We start from the raw sequence: 20,563 nt of genomic DNA, 5'->3' as shown, positions 1-20,563 counted from the left end.
AGAATCACACCAGACTTCTCAACAGAGACTATGAAAGCCAAAAGGGCCTGGATGGATATCATGCAGACCCTAAGAGAACACAGACGCCAGCCCAGCCTACTATACCCAGCAAAATTCTCAGTCATCATAGACAGAGAAAACAAGATTTTCAAAGACAAATAAATTTCAACAATACCTACACACAAATCCAGCTTTACAGAAGATAATAGAAGGAAAAATACAACCCAAGAAAACTAACTACTTTCAAAAAAAAAAAAAAAAAACCACAGGAAATAAATAACCTCACTACAGAAAAAAAAAAAGCCAAGCACACAAACATACTTCCACAGCCAACATCAATATCAATGGATCTAACAGCCACTGGTCATTAATCCCTCTCAACATCAACAGACTGTTCTTCAATAAAAAGACACAGAATAACAGAGTGGATGTGTAAACAAGACCCAACAATCTGTTGTATACAAGAAACACACCTAAGTCACAAAGATAGACATTACTTGAGAGTAAAGGGTTGGAAGACAGTTTTCCAAGCAAATGGGCCCAAGAAGCAAGCAGGAGTAGCCATTCTAATATCTGATAAAATAGACTTTCAACCAAAATTAATAAAAAGAGATGGGGAAGGACACTTCATACTCATCAAGGGAAAATTCCACCAGGAAGACATCACAATCCTGAACATCTATGCCCCAAATACAAGGGCACCCACATTTGTAAAAGAAATATTATTAAAACTTAAGCCACACATAGATCCGCACACAATAATAGTGGGAGATTTCAACACTCCACTCTCAACAAAGGACAGGTCAACAAAACAGAAATTAAACAAAGAAACAATAACTCTAACAGAGGTCATGAATCAAATGGACCTAACAGACAGCTAGAGAACCTTTCACCCAAACACAAAAGAATTTACCTTCTTATCAGCACCTCATGGAACCTTCTCCAAAATAAATCATATAGCAAGCCTCAACAGATACAAGAAGATTGAAATAATCCCTTGTATCCTATCTGATCACCATGGAATAAAGCTGGACCTCAACAACAACAGAAATAGCAAAAAGGTTACAAAAACATGAAAACTGAAAAACTTGCTACTCAATGAAAGCTGGGTCAGGGAAGAAATAAATTAAAATCTTTTTAGAATTTAATGAAAATAAAGGCACAACATACCCAAACTTATGGGCCACAATGAAAGCAGTGCTAAGAGGAATGTACACAACACTAAGTGCCTTCAAGAAGAAAATTGAAACATCTCATTCAAGCAACTTAATGGCTCACCTAAAAGCCCTAGGGAAAAAAGAAGCAGACACACCAAAGAGGAGTAGACAGCTGGAAATAATCAAACTCAGGACTGAAATCAATAAATTAGAAACAAATAAAACAATCAAAGAATGAATGAAACCAAGATCTGATTCTTTGAGAAAATCAACAAGATAGACAAACCCTTAGCCAAACTAACTAAAAGGCAGAGAGACACTATCCAAATCAACAAATCAGAAATGAAAAGGAGGAAATAACAACAGACACTGAGGAAATCCAAACAATCATTAGGATTATTTTAAAAGTCTATATACCACAAAATTTGAAAATCTAAATGAAATGGACAATTTTCTTGATTGATTCCACTTACCAAAGCTGAATCAGGACCAGGTAAATGAATTAAATAGTCCTATATCCCCTAAAAAATAGACGTGGTCATCAAAAGTCTCCCATCCAAAAAAAGCCCAGGACCAGATGGATTCAGAATTCTACCAGACTTTCAAAGAAGAGCTAACACCAATAGTCTTCAAAGTATTCCACAAAGTAGAAACAGAAGGAACACTACCAAACTCATTCTATGAAGCCACAGTCACTTTGGTACCTAAACCTTACAAAGACCCAACAAAGAAAGAGAATTTCAGGATAATCTTCCTCATGAACATTGATGCAAAAATACTCAACAAAATACTTGCAAACCAAATACAAGAACATATCAAAGATATCATCCATTATGACCAAGTAGGCTTCATCCCAGGTATGTAGGGGTGGGTCAATATATGGAAATCCATCAATGTGATCCACAATATAAACAAACTGAAAGAAAAAAAAAACACATTATAATCTCCTTAGGTGCTAAAAAAGCATTTGACAAAATCCAACATCTATTCATGTTTAAAGTATTGAAGAGATCAGGGAAACAAGACACACACCTAAACATAGTAAAGTCAATATACAGCAAGCCTATAGCCAACATCAAATTAAATAGAGAGAAATTTAAAGCAATCACACTGAAATCAGGGACATATCTCTGCAACATAGTTCTTGAAGTCCTTGCAAGAGCAATAAGACAATTAAAGGAGATCAAGGGATACAAACTGGAAAGGAAAAAGTCAAATTATCACTATTTGCAGATGATATGATAGTATACCTGAGTGACACCAAAAATTCTACCGTGGAACTCCTACAGTTAATAAACACCTTCAGCAAAGTGGCTGGATACAAAATTAACTAAAAAAATCAGTAGCCTTTTTGTGTACAAAAGACAAAAAGGCTGAGAAAGAAATTAGGGAAACAACACCCTTCACAATAGCCACAAAAGACATAAAGTACCTTGGTGTGACCCTAACCAAGCAAGTCAAAGACTTGTATGAAAAAAAATTCAAGGAAGAATTAGATGAAAATATCAGAAGATGGAAAGATCTCCCATGCTCATGACTTGGCAGGATTAACATAGTAAAAATGGCCATCATATCAAAAGCAATCTACAGATTCAATGCAATTCCCATCAAATTACCAACACAATTGTTTACAGACCTTAAAAGAAAAATTCTCAACTTCATATGGAATAACAAGAAACCCAGAATTGTTGAAACAATCCTCTACAATAAAAGATCTTCTGGAAGTATATCCATCCCTGATCTCAAGCTGTGCTATAGAGCAACAGTAATAAAAACTGCATGGTACTGGCATAAAAAAAGAATTGTGGATCAATGGAATTGGATAGAAGACCCAAAAATAATCCCAATACACTTATGGACACCTGATTTTTGACAAAGATGCTAAAACCATACAATGGAATAAAGATGGCATCTTCAACAAATGGTGCTGATCTAACTGGATGTGTACATGTAGAAAAATGCAAATAGATTCATACTTATTACCCTGCACAAAACTAATGTACAAGTAGATCAAAGACCTCAATATAAAACCAGACACACTAAACCTGTTAGAAGAAAAACTGGGGAAGAGCCTTGAACTTATTAGCACAGGAGACAACTTCCTGAACAGAACGCCAACAACATATGCTATGAGAGAAACAATCAATAAATGGGACCTCATGAAACTGAAAAGCTTTTGGAAAGCAAAGGACACTGTCATCAAGACAAAATGACTGCCTACAGATTGGGAAAGAATCTTCACCAACCCTATATCTGAGACAGGGCTAATATCCAGTATATATAAAGAACTCAAGAAGTTAAACAGTAACAAATCAGGTAATCCAATTAAAAATGGTGTACAGAGCTAAACAGAGAATTTTCAATCGAGGAATTTTGAATGGCAGAGAAACACTTAAAGAAATGCTCAATGTCCTTAGTCATCAGGGAAATGCAAATCAAAACGACTCTGAGATTTCACCTTATACCCATCAGAATGACTAAGTTAAAAATCTCAAGTGACAACACATGCTGGAGAGGATGTGGAAAAAGGGGAATCCATCTCCGTTGCTGTTGGGAATGTAAACTTGTACAACCACTCTGGAAATCTATCTGGCACTTTCTCAGACAATTAGGATCTTCCTCAAGATCCAGCTATACCACTCCTAGGCATATATCAAAAACAAAACAAAACAAAAAAACCAAAAAAAAAAAAACCCACTCAAGTATACAACAAGGACATTTGCTCAACCATGTTCATAGCAGCTTTATTCGTAATAGCCAGAAGCTGGAAATAGCCGAGATGCCCCTCAGTTGAGGAATGGATACAGAAATTGTGGTACACCTACACAATGGAGTATTACTCAGCAATAAAAAGTAAGGAAATCATGATATTTGCAGACAAATGGTGGGAACTAGAAAAGATCATCCTGAATGAGGTATCTCAGAAGCAGAAAGACACACAGGGTATATACTCACTCATAAGTGGATATTATACATATAATATAGGATAAACATACTAGAATCTGTACACCTAAGGAAACTGATCAACGAGGAGGACTCTGGCTCAATCCCCATTCAGAAAGACAGAGAGGATGAACATCAGAGAAGGGAGAAAACACAGAACCGGACTGGAGCCTACCACATAGGGCCTCTGAAGTGCTCTTCCCTACAGGGTATTGAGGCAAATTCTGAGACTCAAGGCCAAACTTTGGGCAGAGTGCAGGGAATCTTATGAAAGAAGTGGGAGATAGTAGAACTTGGAGAGGACTATAGCTCTACAAGGAAAGCAACGGATTCAAAAAGTCTGGGCACAGGGTTCTTTTCTGAGTCTGATACTCCAGCCACGGACCACTCATGGAGATGGCCTGGAACCCCTGCACAGAGGTAGCCCATAGCAGTTCATTGTTCAAGTGAGTTCCATAGTAATGGGGACAGGGACTGTCTGTGACAGGAACTGTTTGGCCTGCTCTTCTATCACCTTCCCTTGAGGTGGGAACAGCCTTACTAGGCCACAGAGGAAGACAATGCAACCATTCCTGATGAGACCTGATAGATTAGGATCAGACGAAAGGGTAGGAGTACCTCCCTTATCAGTGGACTGGGGGAGGGGAGCAGAGAAGGAGCTACAGGTGGGATTAAAATTGAATTGACCATAATTAATAAAATAAAGAAATAAATTAATTAAAAAATAAACCCACAACTCTAGCTCTACATCTGCAGCTTGTGAATCTTCTCTGCAGATAAGCCTCATTTTCTGGGTAAACTGCCTCTTTTTATTTCCTTTTTGTTCTGACCCTTCTCCATCTGCAAACCAATAAGCCTTGTTCCAACCAAATCCTCTTTATTTTTGAACCACTTTAGCTGGCCTTGCTGGAGACCTGTTGTTTGAAAGCTATATTTCCCTGGTCTTCCTCAACAGCTCATCTATCAGCTTTATCAAACCCATCTTAAATCACACATCTCCTGCCTTGGAAGAAAGCCTAAGAATGTCAGGTCATCACACTGTTCACACAACAAAAGAAAGACCTCATCATGAAAACAAAAATAACATGAAAAGTCAAAAGAGCATGCCTTCCATCAGACCCACTAGTTCAATAGATATGTCTTGCAAGGACTACTACCTAGATATACTCCATGATAAGGGACACTGTTAAGTTTATCAAAAAATTCAAGGAAATAAAAAGAATGAATAAACACTCTCTTAAACACCAAGAAGACAATGATAAATATTTGAGTGATATCTAAGAAAATATAAACACACACCTGAATGAAATAATAAAGATAAATCAGAATTTGAAAACAGAATTCAATAAAGAGGTCAGAAACTTTGAAGAGAACTATGACAAGCCATATGATTTACTTCTTGGAATTTTCCCAAAGGACTCAAAATACTACCATACAATAACTTTTTTAGCTATATTCATTGCTATTCTATTCAAAATAATAAAAGAGTAGAAACATTAAATGTCCTTCAACTGATGTTGGATAATGAAAGTGTGGTAAATCTGTACTATGGACATATATATATATATATATATATATATATATATATTTCATACAAATTTTTTAGCTGCAAACAAAAACAAAATCATGAAATTTACAGGTAAGTTGCTAGACCTAGAAAACACCATATTGAATGAGGTAACTCAGATAGACAAATAGATTATAGATGTAGAATTTGGTTTCCTCTCATGGCTTGATGGTGAGCTCTATTGCTGAAAAAATTGCATACTTAGGACTCAGGATTTGGATAATTCAAGCTGGATTTGATCTGCAAATCTCTTTCATGTGTTTAACCTTGATGGTTCCAGGAATTACTATGCAAGGTGCCAAGGGAATGAAAAAATTATACAGTGTACCCAGCTGGAACCCCTATAAAGCAGGACAGTTTGGCAAGATATATGGAAAAGTGCAATAAGTGATATATGTCTTTGGCATCCAATAGTTGTCTTATTGTACTTAAATCTCATTCAACAGCAGCTTTCTGTTTTTGTGGAAATCTTAACAGTGGGAGTAGGGGTGGTGGTGGACACGGGAGTACCCAACTCTTTTGTCTACTTGTTGAACCCCTTTTCTCCTACTGGGTTGCCTCATCCAGTTTTAATGTGATAGTATGTGCCTGGTCATATTGTAGCTTGTTATTCACTATTTGGTTGATGCCTGTGGGAGCTCTGCTCTTTTCTGAGGAGAGGCAGAGGGGGTTGGATCTTGGAAAGAGGGGAGGGAGGGATTGAGAGACTGGGGGAGGGAAGGGAGGGAAAACTGTGGCTGGAATCTAAAGTATAAGAGAAGAATAAAATTAATTAGAAAAAGCCCCCTTAACAGGGAGAAAATTATGCCTAGTACTGGAGACATAGCCAGATTCTTGGGGCTAGTGAGGTCATGGGCTTCAGAAAAGAATCTCTTGCTGGACCAGTATAAGTATTTACTTCATTCTCAACCATATTCTTATATCCTCAGGAAAGTACAACTTGCAAGCTTCATTAAAAAAAGAAAGCCACTCTTTATGTCAACTGGGGATTATAAGAAGACCACAACCGGACCCAAAGCAGAGATCAACAGATCATGGAGAATCCAGCCCAAATGGATACATCTACATCACTGCTCTTGCATATATGGCTCAGGTTAATAGAATGGCAGAAGGGGCAGAAAAAAAACTAAAAACCAAAATACTAGGAAGTCTTGCTGTGAGTCAGTCTCTTGAAGTGGGTGAATAAATTATAGCAGAACAGTGACAATGTACATGTTAGTGTGGGAAGAACAAAATTCCGTGGAGTCCTTTTTCTAGATAAGTGTGGACAAATAATGACTGCTGAGAGGGGTCAGCCATTCCCAAGGATGAACTACCTTATTGCTTGCCCAATGCAGAATGAAAACAACAAAAGTAGACTCAGCAGATTGTATACATGCATATTTATGTGATAATAATAAGGAAGAAGAGGTAACCACATTTTAATGGCCTCAATTTCCTAGTACAAAGATGCAGGCTAATTGAATGGATTAAGAGAAGAAGCTGAAACCTCATGCAGAGGGGAAACAGGATAGACATCAGAAGTAGGAGAAGACAAGGAACAGGACAGGAGCCTTCCACAGGGGGCCTGTGAAAGACTCTACCCATCAGAGTATCAAAGAAGAGTGTGAGACTCATAGTCAATCTTTTACAGAGTGCATGGAACCTTATGGAAAAAGGGGGTGTAATAGAAAGACCTGGAGGGGACAGGAGCTCCACAAGGAGACCAACAGGGCTAAAAGGAGAAAATTATAATTTTGAGTTCCTACATTATAAAGAAGAGACACAAATGTAAGATTTAATGATTCAACTCAATAATTTGGAAAAACAAAACCAACCCCTAGATGGTAGTAGAAAGCAAGAAATAATAAAATTAAGAGTGGAAATTAATGAAACATTAGCAAAGAAACAACACAGAATCAACAAATTTAAGATTTTCATTTTTTTTGAGAAGTTGAATAAGATTGACTGACCCATGGCCCAACTGACCAAAACAAACAGACAAAAAAGTGACCCAAATGAATGTAATAAGAGACAAACAGGGAAATATGACAGCAACTATGAAAGAAAATATTGTAAATGAGTTTTTTAAAAAAATGTATGTACTTCTCCCCTTGTGCCCCTATTCTCCCTTTATGCCCCTCTTCTCCCCCCTACGCCCCTTCCCTAGTCCACCAAAACAACTAATTTCCAGGTTTACCCAAACCACCATAGTTAAACAAAGGGGAGATGAACAACTTATCAGACCTATAACAAATGAAGAATTCAAAATGTTACTTAAAAACCATTGAGTATAAAAAGGAAAGATCTATTGCCACAAGCCAGATCTATTTATAGTAAAATTCTATCAGACTTTCTAAGAAATGTCATCATTGGTATCATCCAAGTACAAATTTGTGACCTACAAAAGCAACCTGCCTGTGAGATACACTGGTTCAATAGTTGCAGAAATGTTAAAGGAGTAACAAATCACATTTTTGTTGTATTTAAAGTCTACTCCATTAAATGGGACCCATACTTGACATTTGACACTGCAAAAGTGGCCAAGAACTTGAGACTGGATGGGTTGGGGGCTTATGGGAAAACCAAATACAATTATTCTGATAAAGAAAAATAGCAATAAAGTGACTTTTAATGACATTCTGCTATATCCATAGATGATATCAGAGAACTTGCTTTTCCTTCATCAGGGAAGCATCCTCATGCAGTAATTGATAATGAACACAGAGACTTACATCTGGATAAATTGCAGAGCATGAGAGACTTTGGAGTACACATCTGTAAATAGGATGTCTTTATTAAATCTCTCCCCTCAAGACTCAGGTATCTGGGAAAATGAGAAGGTATAAAGATTGCAAGAACCAGATGTGGTGAATGAAAACAGTGTCTTTCTGATAACAGGACTGATATACATATGAACTCACAGAGTCTGTGAGAGCAGGCACAACATCTCTACACATTTAAATCAGGCAAAATCCTGGAAAGGAGAAGGGGAAGTGGACACAAATCCCACCCCTAACTAAGAAGCCAGTTGCAATTGATATGTACTAGGAAAGATAATATCAGTTTTCTCAAACAGAGTATCATTGGATCTATCAACTGCACTCAAAATGCTAAATCTATAGAACAAAGAAAAGATACTAAAAACAGCAAGGGAAAAAGGCCAAGTAACATATAAAGGTAGACCTATCAGAATCACACCAGACTTCTCATCAGAAACTATGAAAGCCAGAATGGCCTGGAAAGATGTCATGCAGACTTTTAGGGACCAACCCAAGCTACTATACCCAACAAAGCTTTCAATCAACATAGATGGAGAAAAGAAAATACTCCATGACAAAACTAAATTTAAACAATATCTACAACAGCAACCCAGCCCTACAGAAGATACTAGAAGAAAAATTCCAATCTAACAAAAACAACTACACTCAAGAAAACATAGGATACATTTATCTTTCACAACAAAAAATTAAAAGAAAACAAGCAATGAATCACAGTAACACCACCAACTCTACAATAAAAGGAACTAACATTCATTGGTCACTATTATCTATCAAGCATACTCCAGAGAACGCCCTTGCCCAGGAGTAGTGTGTGTGTGTGTGTGTGTGTGTGTGCGCACACACGTGCACACATGCATGTGTGTACTAGCTATTCTTTCTTTCTGTTTTTTTATTTTAATTTTTATATTAATTACAGTTTATTCACCTTGTATCCCAGCTGTAGCCCTCTCCCTCATGCCCTCCCAATCCCACCCTCCCTCTCTCATCTCTTCCTGTGCCCCTCTCCAAGTCCACTGATAGGGGAGGACCTCCTCTCCTTCCATCTGACCCTAGCCTGTCAGGTCTCATCAGGACTGGTTGCATTTGTCTTCCTCTGTGGCCTGGTAAAGCTGCCCCCCCCTCACGGGGAGGTGATTAAAGAGCCAGTCCCTGAGTTCAAGTCAGAGATAGCACCTGTTCCCCTTACTAGGGAACCCACTTGGACACTGAACTGCCATGTGTTACCTCTGTGCAGGGGTTCTTGGTTATTTCCAGGCATGGTCTTTGGTTGCAGTATCAGTCTCAGAAAAGAACCTTTGGCCCAGATTTCTTGGTTCTCTTGCTCTCCTTGAGGATTTTCTGTCCCCTCCATGTCTTTCTATATCCCCCTTCTTTCATTAGATTCCCTGCACTCTGCCCAAAGTTTGGCTATGAACCTTAGCCTCTGCTTTGATAGAGTGCTGTGTAGAGTGTTTCAGAGGCCCTCTGTGGTAGGCTCCTGTTTTGTTCCCTGTTTTCTCCCTCTTCAGATATCTGTCCTGTTTGCCTTTCTGAGTGAGGATTGATCATCTTACACTTGGTACTCCTTGCTTAGCTTTTTTAAGTGTACAGATTTTAATATGTTTATACTATATTATTTGACCTTATTGGATTTTCATTTGTGTGTGTGTGTGTGTGTGTGTGTGTGTTTCTGACTTTTTTGAGAGAAGAGACAAGAATATGAAGTTCATTGGGTGGAGAGTTGAAAAGGATCAGGGTAGAGAAGCAATATGATCAAAATATAGTGTACAATAATTGTGAAAAATAAAAACCTCAATGTGAAACCTAAAACACTGAAACTGTAATGCCAGGTTCATGGCACCCTCAGAGACCACCAGGAGATGACTCGATGCAATAGCAAGAGAGCTTTATTATAAGAGTGATCACTGATGCAGCAGTAGAGAAGTAGGACCCCGAGGTCTGAGTGAACAGGATTTTTAAAGGGAAAGTCTGTGAGCAGGGGGTTTCCATAGCAGCAAGCAGGGGGGCACAAGCCCTGGCATTACAGAATTAGGTGAAGTTTAGCAGGGCGGGGTGACCTTTTCTGAGGCACACAATCACAATGGCTAAGGCATATAATCACAATGGCTATTTTTCTAAACCATATCTGAAACATTGGGGAGAATTTTCCCACCCAATTCCCAACTGATTCTCCTTGATTATTGCCAGGGAGATTGTCTCTATTTTCTATGAAGCATTTATTCTGTATTATTTCCTGGAGGCTGCTGCTAGGAGAGTTAACTTTGCTCTCTGCCAAGTGTACATTCTGTGATATTTCCTGGTACCTGAATTCAGCTCCCAGTCAAGATGGCTCTTTACTCAGGCTAACTCTACCCAGGCTAACTTAAACTCTCCAATACTTCAAGAGGAAAACATGGGCTGACACTATAAGATATAGAAGCAGAAAAGGAGCTTTTGAGTAGAACTCCATTTGATCATGAAGTAAACAACTGACAAATGGAACCTCACAAAAGTAAAAAAGGTTGAGCAAATATCCTTTTTGTGTACTTGAGCCTCTTTTGGATATATGCCCAGTAGTGGTATGGCTGGATCTTGGGGTAGCACTATTCCTAGTTGTCTGAGAAAGCGCCAGATTGATTTCCAGAGTGGTTGTACAAGTTTACATTCCCACCAGCAGTGGAGAACGGTTCCCCTTTCTCCACAACCTCTCCAGCATGTGTTGTCACTTGAGTTTTTGATCTTGGCCATTCTGATGGGTGTAAGGTGAAATCTCAGGGTTGTTTTGATTTGCATTTCCCTAATGGCTAGTGAGGTTGAGCATTTCTTTAAGTGCTTCTCTGCCATTCGGTATTCCTCTACAGAGAATTCTCTGTTTAGCTCTGTTCCCCATTTTTTAAGTGGATTACTTGGTTTGCTGCTTTTCAGCTTCTTTAGTTATTTATGTATACTGGATATGAGTCCTCTGTCAGATAAAGGGTTGGTGAAGATTCTTTCCCAATCTGTAGACAATTGCTTTGTTTTGGTGATGGTCTCCTTTGCTTTGCAGAAGCTTTTCAGTTTCATGAGGTCCCATTTATTGACTGTTGCTCTTAGAGCCTGTGCTGTTGGTGTTCTGTTCAGGAAGTTTTCCCCTGTACCAATGAGTTCTAGGGTATTTCCCACTTTTTTTTCTAGCCAATTTAATGTGTCTGGTTTTATGTTGAGGTCTTTGATCCACTTGGACTTCAGTTTTGTGCAGGGTGATAAATATAGATCTATTTTCATTTTTCTACATGTAGACATCCAGTTGGACCAGCACCATTTGTTGAAGATGCTATCTTTTTTCCATTGTATGGTTTTGGCGTCTTTGTCAAAGATCAGGTGTCCATAAGTGTGTGGGTTTATTTCTGGGTCCTCTGTTCGGTTCCATTGATCCACTATTCTGTTTCTATGCCAGTACCATGCAGTTTTTAAAACTGTTGCTCTATAGTACAGCTTAAGATCAGGGATGGAGATACCTCCAGAAGATCTTTTATTGTAGAGGATTGTTTACTGCCTATTTTTGTTTAATCCAATAAACATTTCTGAACATTGTCATTATATTGTAGATAGAATCTGTTTCTTTTGCCAATACATGTAGAAAGAGAAAATTATCCTCCTACCTCTTTCTATTTATTTACTCTTTTAGACATGTTTTTCTAGAGATTTAGAAATTTTCCCCCAAATGATATAAATATATTACATAAGAAAATGCTAAAAAAAGTAAAAAAGGTTCTTTACAACAAAAGAAACAATTAATGGAATGAACATACAGCTGCACGTCTGATGGAGAACTGATATCCAGAATATAAAAATCATTAGAGTCTACAATACAAAGAACTTAATTAAAACTGGAATATCGCTCTGAACACAGAGTTCTGAAAAGACAAAGCAATCTCAAAAAGCATTCAACTTCCTGAGCAATTACTGGAATTCTATTTATAACTACTGTAAGAGTTCATTTTTTCATATCAGAAAAGCTAAGATCAAGAAAACAAACAACAGCAAATGCAACTAAAGATGTGGCAAAGAAAGGAGAACTTTCTTTTCCTATTTATGGGGCTTCAAGTTGGTACAGCCATTCTGGAAATCAGTGTGGAGAATTCTAAAAGAGCTATATTGCTCCTTGGTATATGCCTTAAGAACTCGATCTTATTCCACAGACAAGTTGGAGTGCTGTGACCATTCTACCTTACCTGAATTAGTAACGTTCTGTAGCTGTGAATATAGATATATCATATACAGTGTAACATATTAAAAAAAGAGTTTAATTGGATTATAGTTCTAGAGAAATGATAGACTATTATGGTGTGTGTGTGTTTCAGGTTAGTTTAATATTTATTTCAGTGCTGAATACTAAACCCAGAGATTTGAGTATGCCAGGCTGCACCCTACAATGGGTGTGAATATTAACCTCCTTCCTCTTTACCACATTAGTGGCCTCCTCCATAACTCAAGTTTTTCCATTAGCTCAGTAGAAAGACTAATAATGGTACATATGTCAAAGGGTGACTCTGAGGGCTGAGGGTCAGTGATGGGAAGATGTTGAGCTTGGGAAGTAATGGGCTACAAACTGAGATTTGAAATCACTTTGCTCTTGTCTGGTGGTAAAGAGTGAAGAGTTGGAAATTACATTTTTAATTATAAGAGCATACTTTTTTTTTCTTTTTGCCAAAATGGTCTTTAAAAGGGTAGTCATAAAAAAAGCGTGGGTAGTCCAACCAAAGTTTTCAAAAACAATAACAAGAATATATAAAATTTAAATAAGGAAGGGAAAATCAAAAAAATAAAAACCAACATCAAAAAGAAAGAAAGTAAAAAGAAAAACAAAACCCACCCAGAAAAATTAAGCTCAGCAGCCTTCTCTCACTGCAGATTTAACAGGACAGACCCACAGCCTGTGGCTGGTCTTGAACACTTAGTGGCAAGGAAGACACCAGCTTTCTCAAGGGGTGTTGTCAGAGAAGAAAAGGGAATGAGATGCAGAAGCAGCCTGCTGGCTCACTGGCTAGATAAAATTAGGGCCTGTTCACAGCAAGGCACCCCATTCTGAAGAGAACAGTTCTTCCTGGAAATTCTGTGTTTGCTGGGGCTGGGGCTCAGCAGCAGGCTCCTGATGCAGCAGCTCCTTCTGCAGGAGGCTCTCCTCATGGGCTGTGGCCAGTTCCTGTTCAATGCAGCTTTTCAGACCTGGGAGAGGAAGGCAGTTAAGGCACAGACCTGCTTCGGACCTGCCATATCAGCCTTCATGCTGCTATCTCCCACCACCTCAACTATGCTGGAAGGTCAATACTGATCTCATAACTGAAGTCATTGTTTATAATCCCAAGACATCAGAGTCACACAGTGTCAGGGCCTACAAAATATTTCTGTTTTAAACACATGTCAGAATTGGACATAGGAACTGTATATTCTCTGTTCTACTACAAAGACTAGGGCTTTCTCCTACAGTCCAGGGGCATCATTATATAAAATAACCTACCCTAATAGTATGATCAAAATATAAGTTATTCATGATGACTCACTGAAGGATCACATCATTTTATAGATAGAACTAATACAGCATTGCAACCTGGCCATCTGAACAAGGTCATGAGGATAGCTCAGCTCTCCTGGTCAGGAGGCACTTTGGACCCAGGCATTATGCATGATGGAGCCTGTCCTGCTGGAGCAGCATTTTGTGAGTTGTGTGTCTGCCAACAATGGCCCTGAGCAGGCTCTGGCACAAAACTGAAAGCTCTGTTTCCCTAAAGACTTGAGCTGGCAAACGGCATCCTGGCTTTCTATGGGAGTGTGTTACAGAACACTCCCATGAAGGTTCTGATCATCCGTGCAGCAGAGACATCTGACCGGCTTCATCCTGGAAAGTATTTAATCTATTCTCCTCAGAGAACCCTTCTCACAGAAATGGGTAAACATTGCAGAGATCAGTGTTAAATGGTAGGAATCTGATCACTGAAAGGGATGTTCCTAATTAAAAGTATAATTTCAGCCTGGTGTGGTGTGCATACCTTGAGATCCCGTTACTTGGGAGGCAGATGTCAACAGTTCTCATGAGTTTAAGCACAGCCTACTAAGAATCTACTGAAGAGCTCAAGAGGGGGTCGCAATGCACCAGACACATAAGGTGGTAAACATTTTGTTCCCTGGACAGAAGTTCCTGTTGATTGGGCCAGCATAAAACTTTGAGGTGTTCTTTCCCAGGAGTGGCTCAGATTAACTTTTAACCTTGCTGGTGAGCAATAGCCCATAAAAGACAGAGAATCCAAGAACAGGGGATCCAGATGGCTTCATTTTCTTCTTCCAGACTGGTCTCTTACTTCATCTGGAGGTCCTCAAATTGATGCTGCAGCTTTAATGCTAAGTGCCTTTCCTGGATGGCCAGTTGCATCTTCTTTGTTACATACTGCAGGAATTTATTCAGTCTTTCTCACTCTTTTTCATTACAAGATGATGTTCTCAGTGGAGGGTTGCACCCTGGCATGCACATACTGTCATTCAAGAGCAAGCACAGATAGAGGACCCAAGAGCTTGCTGGAAAGCCAGGCAAACCAGAAGAGCAAGCTTCAGTGAAAGTAAGAAACCCTGCTTCAAGGTAGAAACTGACATGAAAGAAATACAATGGTCTCCTCTGGTCAATGCACACATGCATGATGGTCCACAAAACTCATGGGTTTCATGCTAGAAAGATATGGAGTTTGGACTCAGCACACAAGCTCTTTCAGAATGGTCTCTCAACTCTGCCATTATCCCTTGGGAACTATAATAGCTGTGGGGAGCTTGCTCTGCTTGGCTAGCCTATGTTGAGGTGGTTAGAGAATCATTTTCTTCTGAAGTCTCAAGATTCTGACCTCTTCAAACTGTCAAAAGTCCTTCACATGTCCCTTGTCATCCATGTCTAGACTATAAACCCTCCAGGAAACTCAAAAAAAAAACAGCTGAGAAACTCTAACTCAGGCATCTGTCAGTGTGAATTAAGAGCTGGGTAGAGGGACGAGACCGCATTGGAGTGAAGAAGAATGGAGAAGGCCACATGAACATTGGAATTGATGACAGTAAGAAGCACTCATTTGACATTAGCACTAGGCTCTTTCTTTTGCAAGCTGCTTCCCACCTGTGATGTCACATGACTGTGCCATGCAAAACAGTCACAGGACCCAGAAGGCACCAATGGTCTGTGGACATTGCACTCCAGGTATCCAGAGAACATTTAATTGTAGGATATCTTATTCCCCACACTGCTGTTTGGATTGCACCTTCAAGCAGAACAGCAGGGTATGCTTGACAATAATTGAGTTTCTCACAAGAGGCTAAGTTTTCAGAACACTTGTGCATTGATAGAGAAAAGAACAGTCAGATTGCACGAGGTGGGAACATGGTTGGGAGTATAGATTAGCAAGTAGGGTGATGGGTGAAAGCTCAGGTGTGTGGATGAGCAGACAAAGAGTTCAATGGGTAAATGGTCCCGGACCTTGTCCAGTTGCTGTGTCTGGAGGTTGCTGGTGTCCTCCTCTTGGGCCTTACACATCTGCTGCATTTCCACCAAATGATGCTTTAGCAGTACCCAGTTCTCTTGCACTTTCTTGTTGTCTTGCTTCATCATGTCTACCTTCTTCTTCAGTTGGGTCTGCTCCATCAGGAGCTGGCTTTGGCTTTGAAGGTTTCTGGAAATGCCCTGTGAAGAGTAAACTCTTTTTTTTTTTCCAATGCAGTTTATTCAGAAACCTTGAACAATTGTCTGACCCTGGGGAAAGCCAGCCCACAGCTTAAATAGCCTCTGGGTAGCCAACCCCAGCGTGCCACGTGGGCAATGCAGATAGGTCCACATACATGGAAGCAAGCCAGATCCTCGGCCTTAGCCAAATGTGGAGTTGTTCGTGACAAAGAGCACTCACCATCGGGAAGGTGGAAGGCGGAAGCCAGCTCCATCTTTAAGGCATGGCATTACGCAGCTCTCTACAGTTCCCCCTTTTTGTTTTAGACGCATCAGGCAAGAGTAGAGGTCTGATCTCTGATATTAGAAATAAATTGGGACTTTGTACCGATGTTCATTTAGGTGTCATCCACTCAAAGAGCATCAGACCCGTCTGATACCTTTTTCTCAGAGGCGGGACCTGGGGCATCAACCCACATGCAATCAGACATGCTCTTCTCTGGGTCGAAAGGGGCTGACCCTGAGTGCAGTGCTTAGCTTCGCATCCTGAGAGTAACATTTTAGCTTTTTATGGTAGCCAACCATGCTTGGGGAGACTGTCCTGCTTCAATGGCTGTAAAAACTCTTTTAGCATCCTCCTGCTCTCTGTGCCAGCCTGCTCTTTCCATCCCTACCTTCGGGCCTATCAACACCAGAAGGCCCTAAGGTTCCATGAGGGCATAGGAAAGAGCCCAATACAAATATGCCTGCTGCACTAAGAAGACTATAAACAGAGAACAGCTAATTCACGAAAGAACAACAACTACTAAAGTCCCCAACACCAATAAGATTCCCTGTCTTTCAAAAAGAAAGAGGAGTCTCTACTTGTCCTTTATTGTCCCAGGTAATGGGACATAAAAAAAAGGGTGAAAAATGCCCCCAACACATTCTGTCTATCTACTTGTTCCGTAACACTCAGCTCTGTAAAACCCTGCCTGATTCCCAGATACCCAAGGCTGCCTGACATCTTTGTCATGCTGTGAATTTATTTCTATATTGAGGCTCCTGAGGCTTGAATGAAAATCCTTGGAGAGTCTAACAGTCTCTTTTATGCTTAGTAAAACTGAGTCCAAAAGGCAAAGCCAGGCTGATTGCTAAGAATCAGAAGGGATAGAACCAGAGCTGGAAACTCTCCAGTCCAGAATAAAGGCGAGCAGAGATGCAGAGATGCCCACCCCACAACTGTTGTGGTCCTTGATAGGCACTTACCAATAGAATCCAGTCTTCTTGTTGAGCTCCTTGAGGTTCTGCGAGGCTCCACTGTGCTCGTGCTTCTATGTCTGCATGTCTAATATCACCTGCTTATTCTGTGTCTTGAGGCTTTCATCGAAAGGATTTGGCCTGTGGTAGGTCCTGGTCCCCAAATCAAAGAACACCATGAATACAGGGCCTCAAGGATCTCATGAACACAGGTGTGTCCTAAACTACCCAAGAACAGAAGATGCAACATTCTGGACTCTCCATACCGGTACATTCTGCTGCTTATACAACTTGTTATTCTGGTCCCAGGAAAACAGAACCTATAGGTGTGCAGTTGAAAGGTACCTTGGCTGCATGAGCTCACTCATTAAGCTTGGAGGGGCTGTCAAGCCCATTACATTCTTTGAGGGTCATTGCACAAGACTTGGCCCACCAAAAACCTGTTATTTAATTTCTACCATTTTCAGAACAATGATTCTTGATCCCTGGTCACTATTTCTACAGAGTTGGACATATTTCTGCCAATGAGATCTAGCCTAGGGACAGCTTTAAAAACTGCCCAAGGGATTCTAAAGTGCCTCCAATCTGACCACATAGGCTAAGTACTGCTTAAAGTGGGATACCCAGAACTCAGCACTGGCATCACATTGAGACTGAGACCAGCAGGCCCCACCTCAGATCACTGGCTTCAAAAGTCTAGAGGGATACACAGCATGCAAATGTGTATGTATATACGCACACACAACCCTCCCCCCTAGATGTGGCAGGAAGAGATAAGAAGAGCCAGAGAAGGAGAGACAGAAAGCACAATGGGATGCTGAAAAAATTGCTTCTCATATACTGTCCCAAGATTATAAGGCACAAGGAGACAGATAAAGAGTGTTGAGTTCCAGGCCTTCCTGTCCTACATTGAGATAGACCAAGGGGGATCAGGATCCTCCAGCTGCTACAAGGAAATTCCAGCTACAACCAAATTACCTTCCAGGCAAGTATAAATTCTCATCCCAAAGTCACAGCAGCTAGTATCCCACACAAACAAACCCTTATCAAGGCCCTTCCAAAGGCATGCTAGGAACTCACTCTCCACTGCCTCAATCCCTGTGTTATATGACTCAGAACACTGGCTCAGGTTTTCATTTAGAGGAAGCATAAGTATTTTTTTCCAGATATCACTCCTGCCCAAGCTTAATTTCCTGCCTCTCCTCTTAGAAGCATTTAGGGACATGACACACTGGAGGTGTCCTTAAAAGGAATAGATGAGGGTGACATTGCAGACCCAAGACACCATGAGGTTTGCAAAAATGGATACCTATTGTTCAGGGATCCTTCTGTGATGAGGCTCAGGCAATCTCATAGCTCATTTCTCTGTGGTCATCAACTGCAGCTGAGTGGTCAGCCTGTCCATTTCCTTCCTCACCTGCTCCTTGGAGGGGAGCTCTGTGGGGGATGGTGGCTCGCCACTGGCCCCTGTAGGGAGAACAAAAGCGAAGTTGCATAGTGAGAAGGTATAGAAGATGAACACAAATAGAGCATGCCTAGAACCCAGTGATAAGGTTTTAAAGATTTGGGCCTAAGCCTGAGATGCCTGCTCTCTGTATCTCAGATCTGCCATCACTCTGCTAAGAAGAGAGTATCTAAGCAGCCAGGTATTTCCTCTGCTTCCCTAAATGTGCTTCAGGTGACCAGAGAGATGGCTTCTTCAGGTTATTCATGAACCCACAAGATGCAACTTGCCTTCTGAGCCTTCAAGGGTGTGGTTTCAGAAGCCAGGAGAATAATGGCAGAGTCCACAGGTACTCAGGTGCTTTAGAGACACACAGAGCTCCTGCCTTGTCACTCTATGACCATGCCTGTGAATTAAAAAGTCTTGCAATGGCAGAACATGATTAACAGAGTGAACAATTCTGCCTAGAGACAACCCAAAACATTCCAGATATAGCAATTATGATCCAGTTTCTGTCTTGTCCACTGCCTCTGACAGTTTGCCTGTACTAGAGAAATGCCTGTCACACACAACTACTGGTTCAGAAACCTAAGGGTGCCACTGTAAGGGAGAGATCGTCAGACGAGTTATGAGTATATAAGGTCACAGCCAGAAGCACATTTCTGTCCTTGTAACTTTTGTCAGATATCCACAGTACCTAAACTAAACCTATGAGAGTGAAATGCAATGTTAACCTTAAATGTTAACCCTCCCAAACCCCTGATCATCTCTTTTTGTCCTCATGTTAAACCACAAAGGCCCAATAAGAGTAAAGCTAAGAACTTCCAGAAAAACAACTTTGGCCTTGCCAGCTTTTGGCTTTGGGGACAGTCAAAATAATGTTCTGGAATCCTTAACTTTCATGACCCATGTTAAGCAGGAACGTCCATTTGCTTCCCGAGGGTCCTGTTCCACCGTCCCATTATTGTAGCTCCCATCTCAAGCCACCTCCTCTGCCCAGGACTCACTGTACCTTCCCCAAGACAACTTCTTTCTTGATATTTAAAATGAGATGGAAGGCCAGCTGCCTTCTGCTTCTCTTAGGTTTTTCTACTGTCCACATTCTCTTTCCTAAAGAGACTTCTCAATCTCACTCACATGTCTGTTGATGAGACCTATAGGCACTGAATAAATGCCAAGAGCAGTTGATGTTGCTACAACACCAGTGACATCACAGCTGTTACCAAGAGTTCTCCAGGATTCAATAGAACGTAGGGAAAATTGACTGTTGATGTCACTGGGAACCCTGCTGATGTTTACCTTGTACTTACCAATAGCTTAGGGGCCTTTTCCAGGAGACTCTCCTGGGACATCGCCATTGACTAACACCTCTTTTCAAAGCCACAGACAGCTCTAGCATTGATTAGAAATATGTTAGCTTTTGCCATGTGAGGAACAGATAGTTCACGACCCAAACATGCCTAGGAATGTCTCATTCTTTCCTCAAAACCTCCCTTACATCAATATGAGCAATTAAACGGTAGTGGGATCTCACAACAGAGTGAATGTGGCAGAGGACTTGTCTCCAGCCTTATGTGTACGTATGCTTGAATGCACATCCAGGAAGAGCCTGCAGTACTGGTTACAATGTGGGATGTTTGTTAGCGGGTACAGTTACAGAAGCCATGTGCCTGGCCTTTGAAAGTTGCTTCTAGATGCCTTTGCAGATAGAGAAGGCAGCCTTCAGGGTGCTGGCAACAATGTGATGAACTGTTGGCAGAGGAAACTGAAACAGGGGAGGCACCAAGAGAAAAAGTCTTC

This window comes from Meriones unguiculatus, chromosome 4, assembly GCF_030254825.1.
Source record: "Meriones unguiculatus strain TT.TT164.6M chromosome 4, Bangor_MerUng_6.1, whole genome shotgun sequence".
In the NCBI taxonomy this organism is placed as follows: Eukaryota; Metazoa; Chordata; class Mammalia; order Rodentia; family Muridae; genus Meriones; species Meriones unguiculatus.
This window is presented reverse-complemented; position numbering follows the sequence as displayed.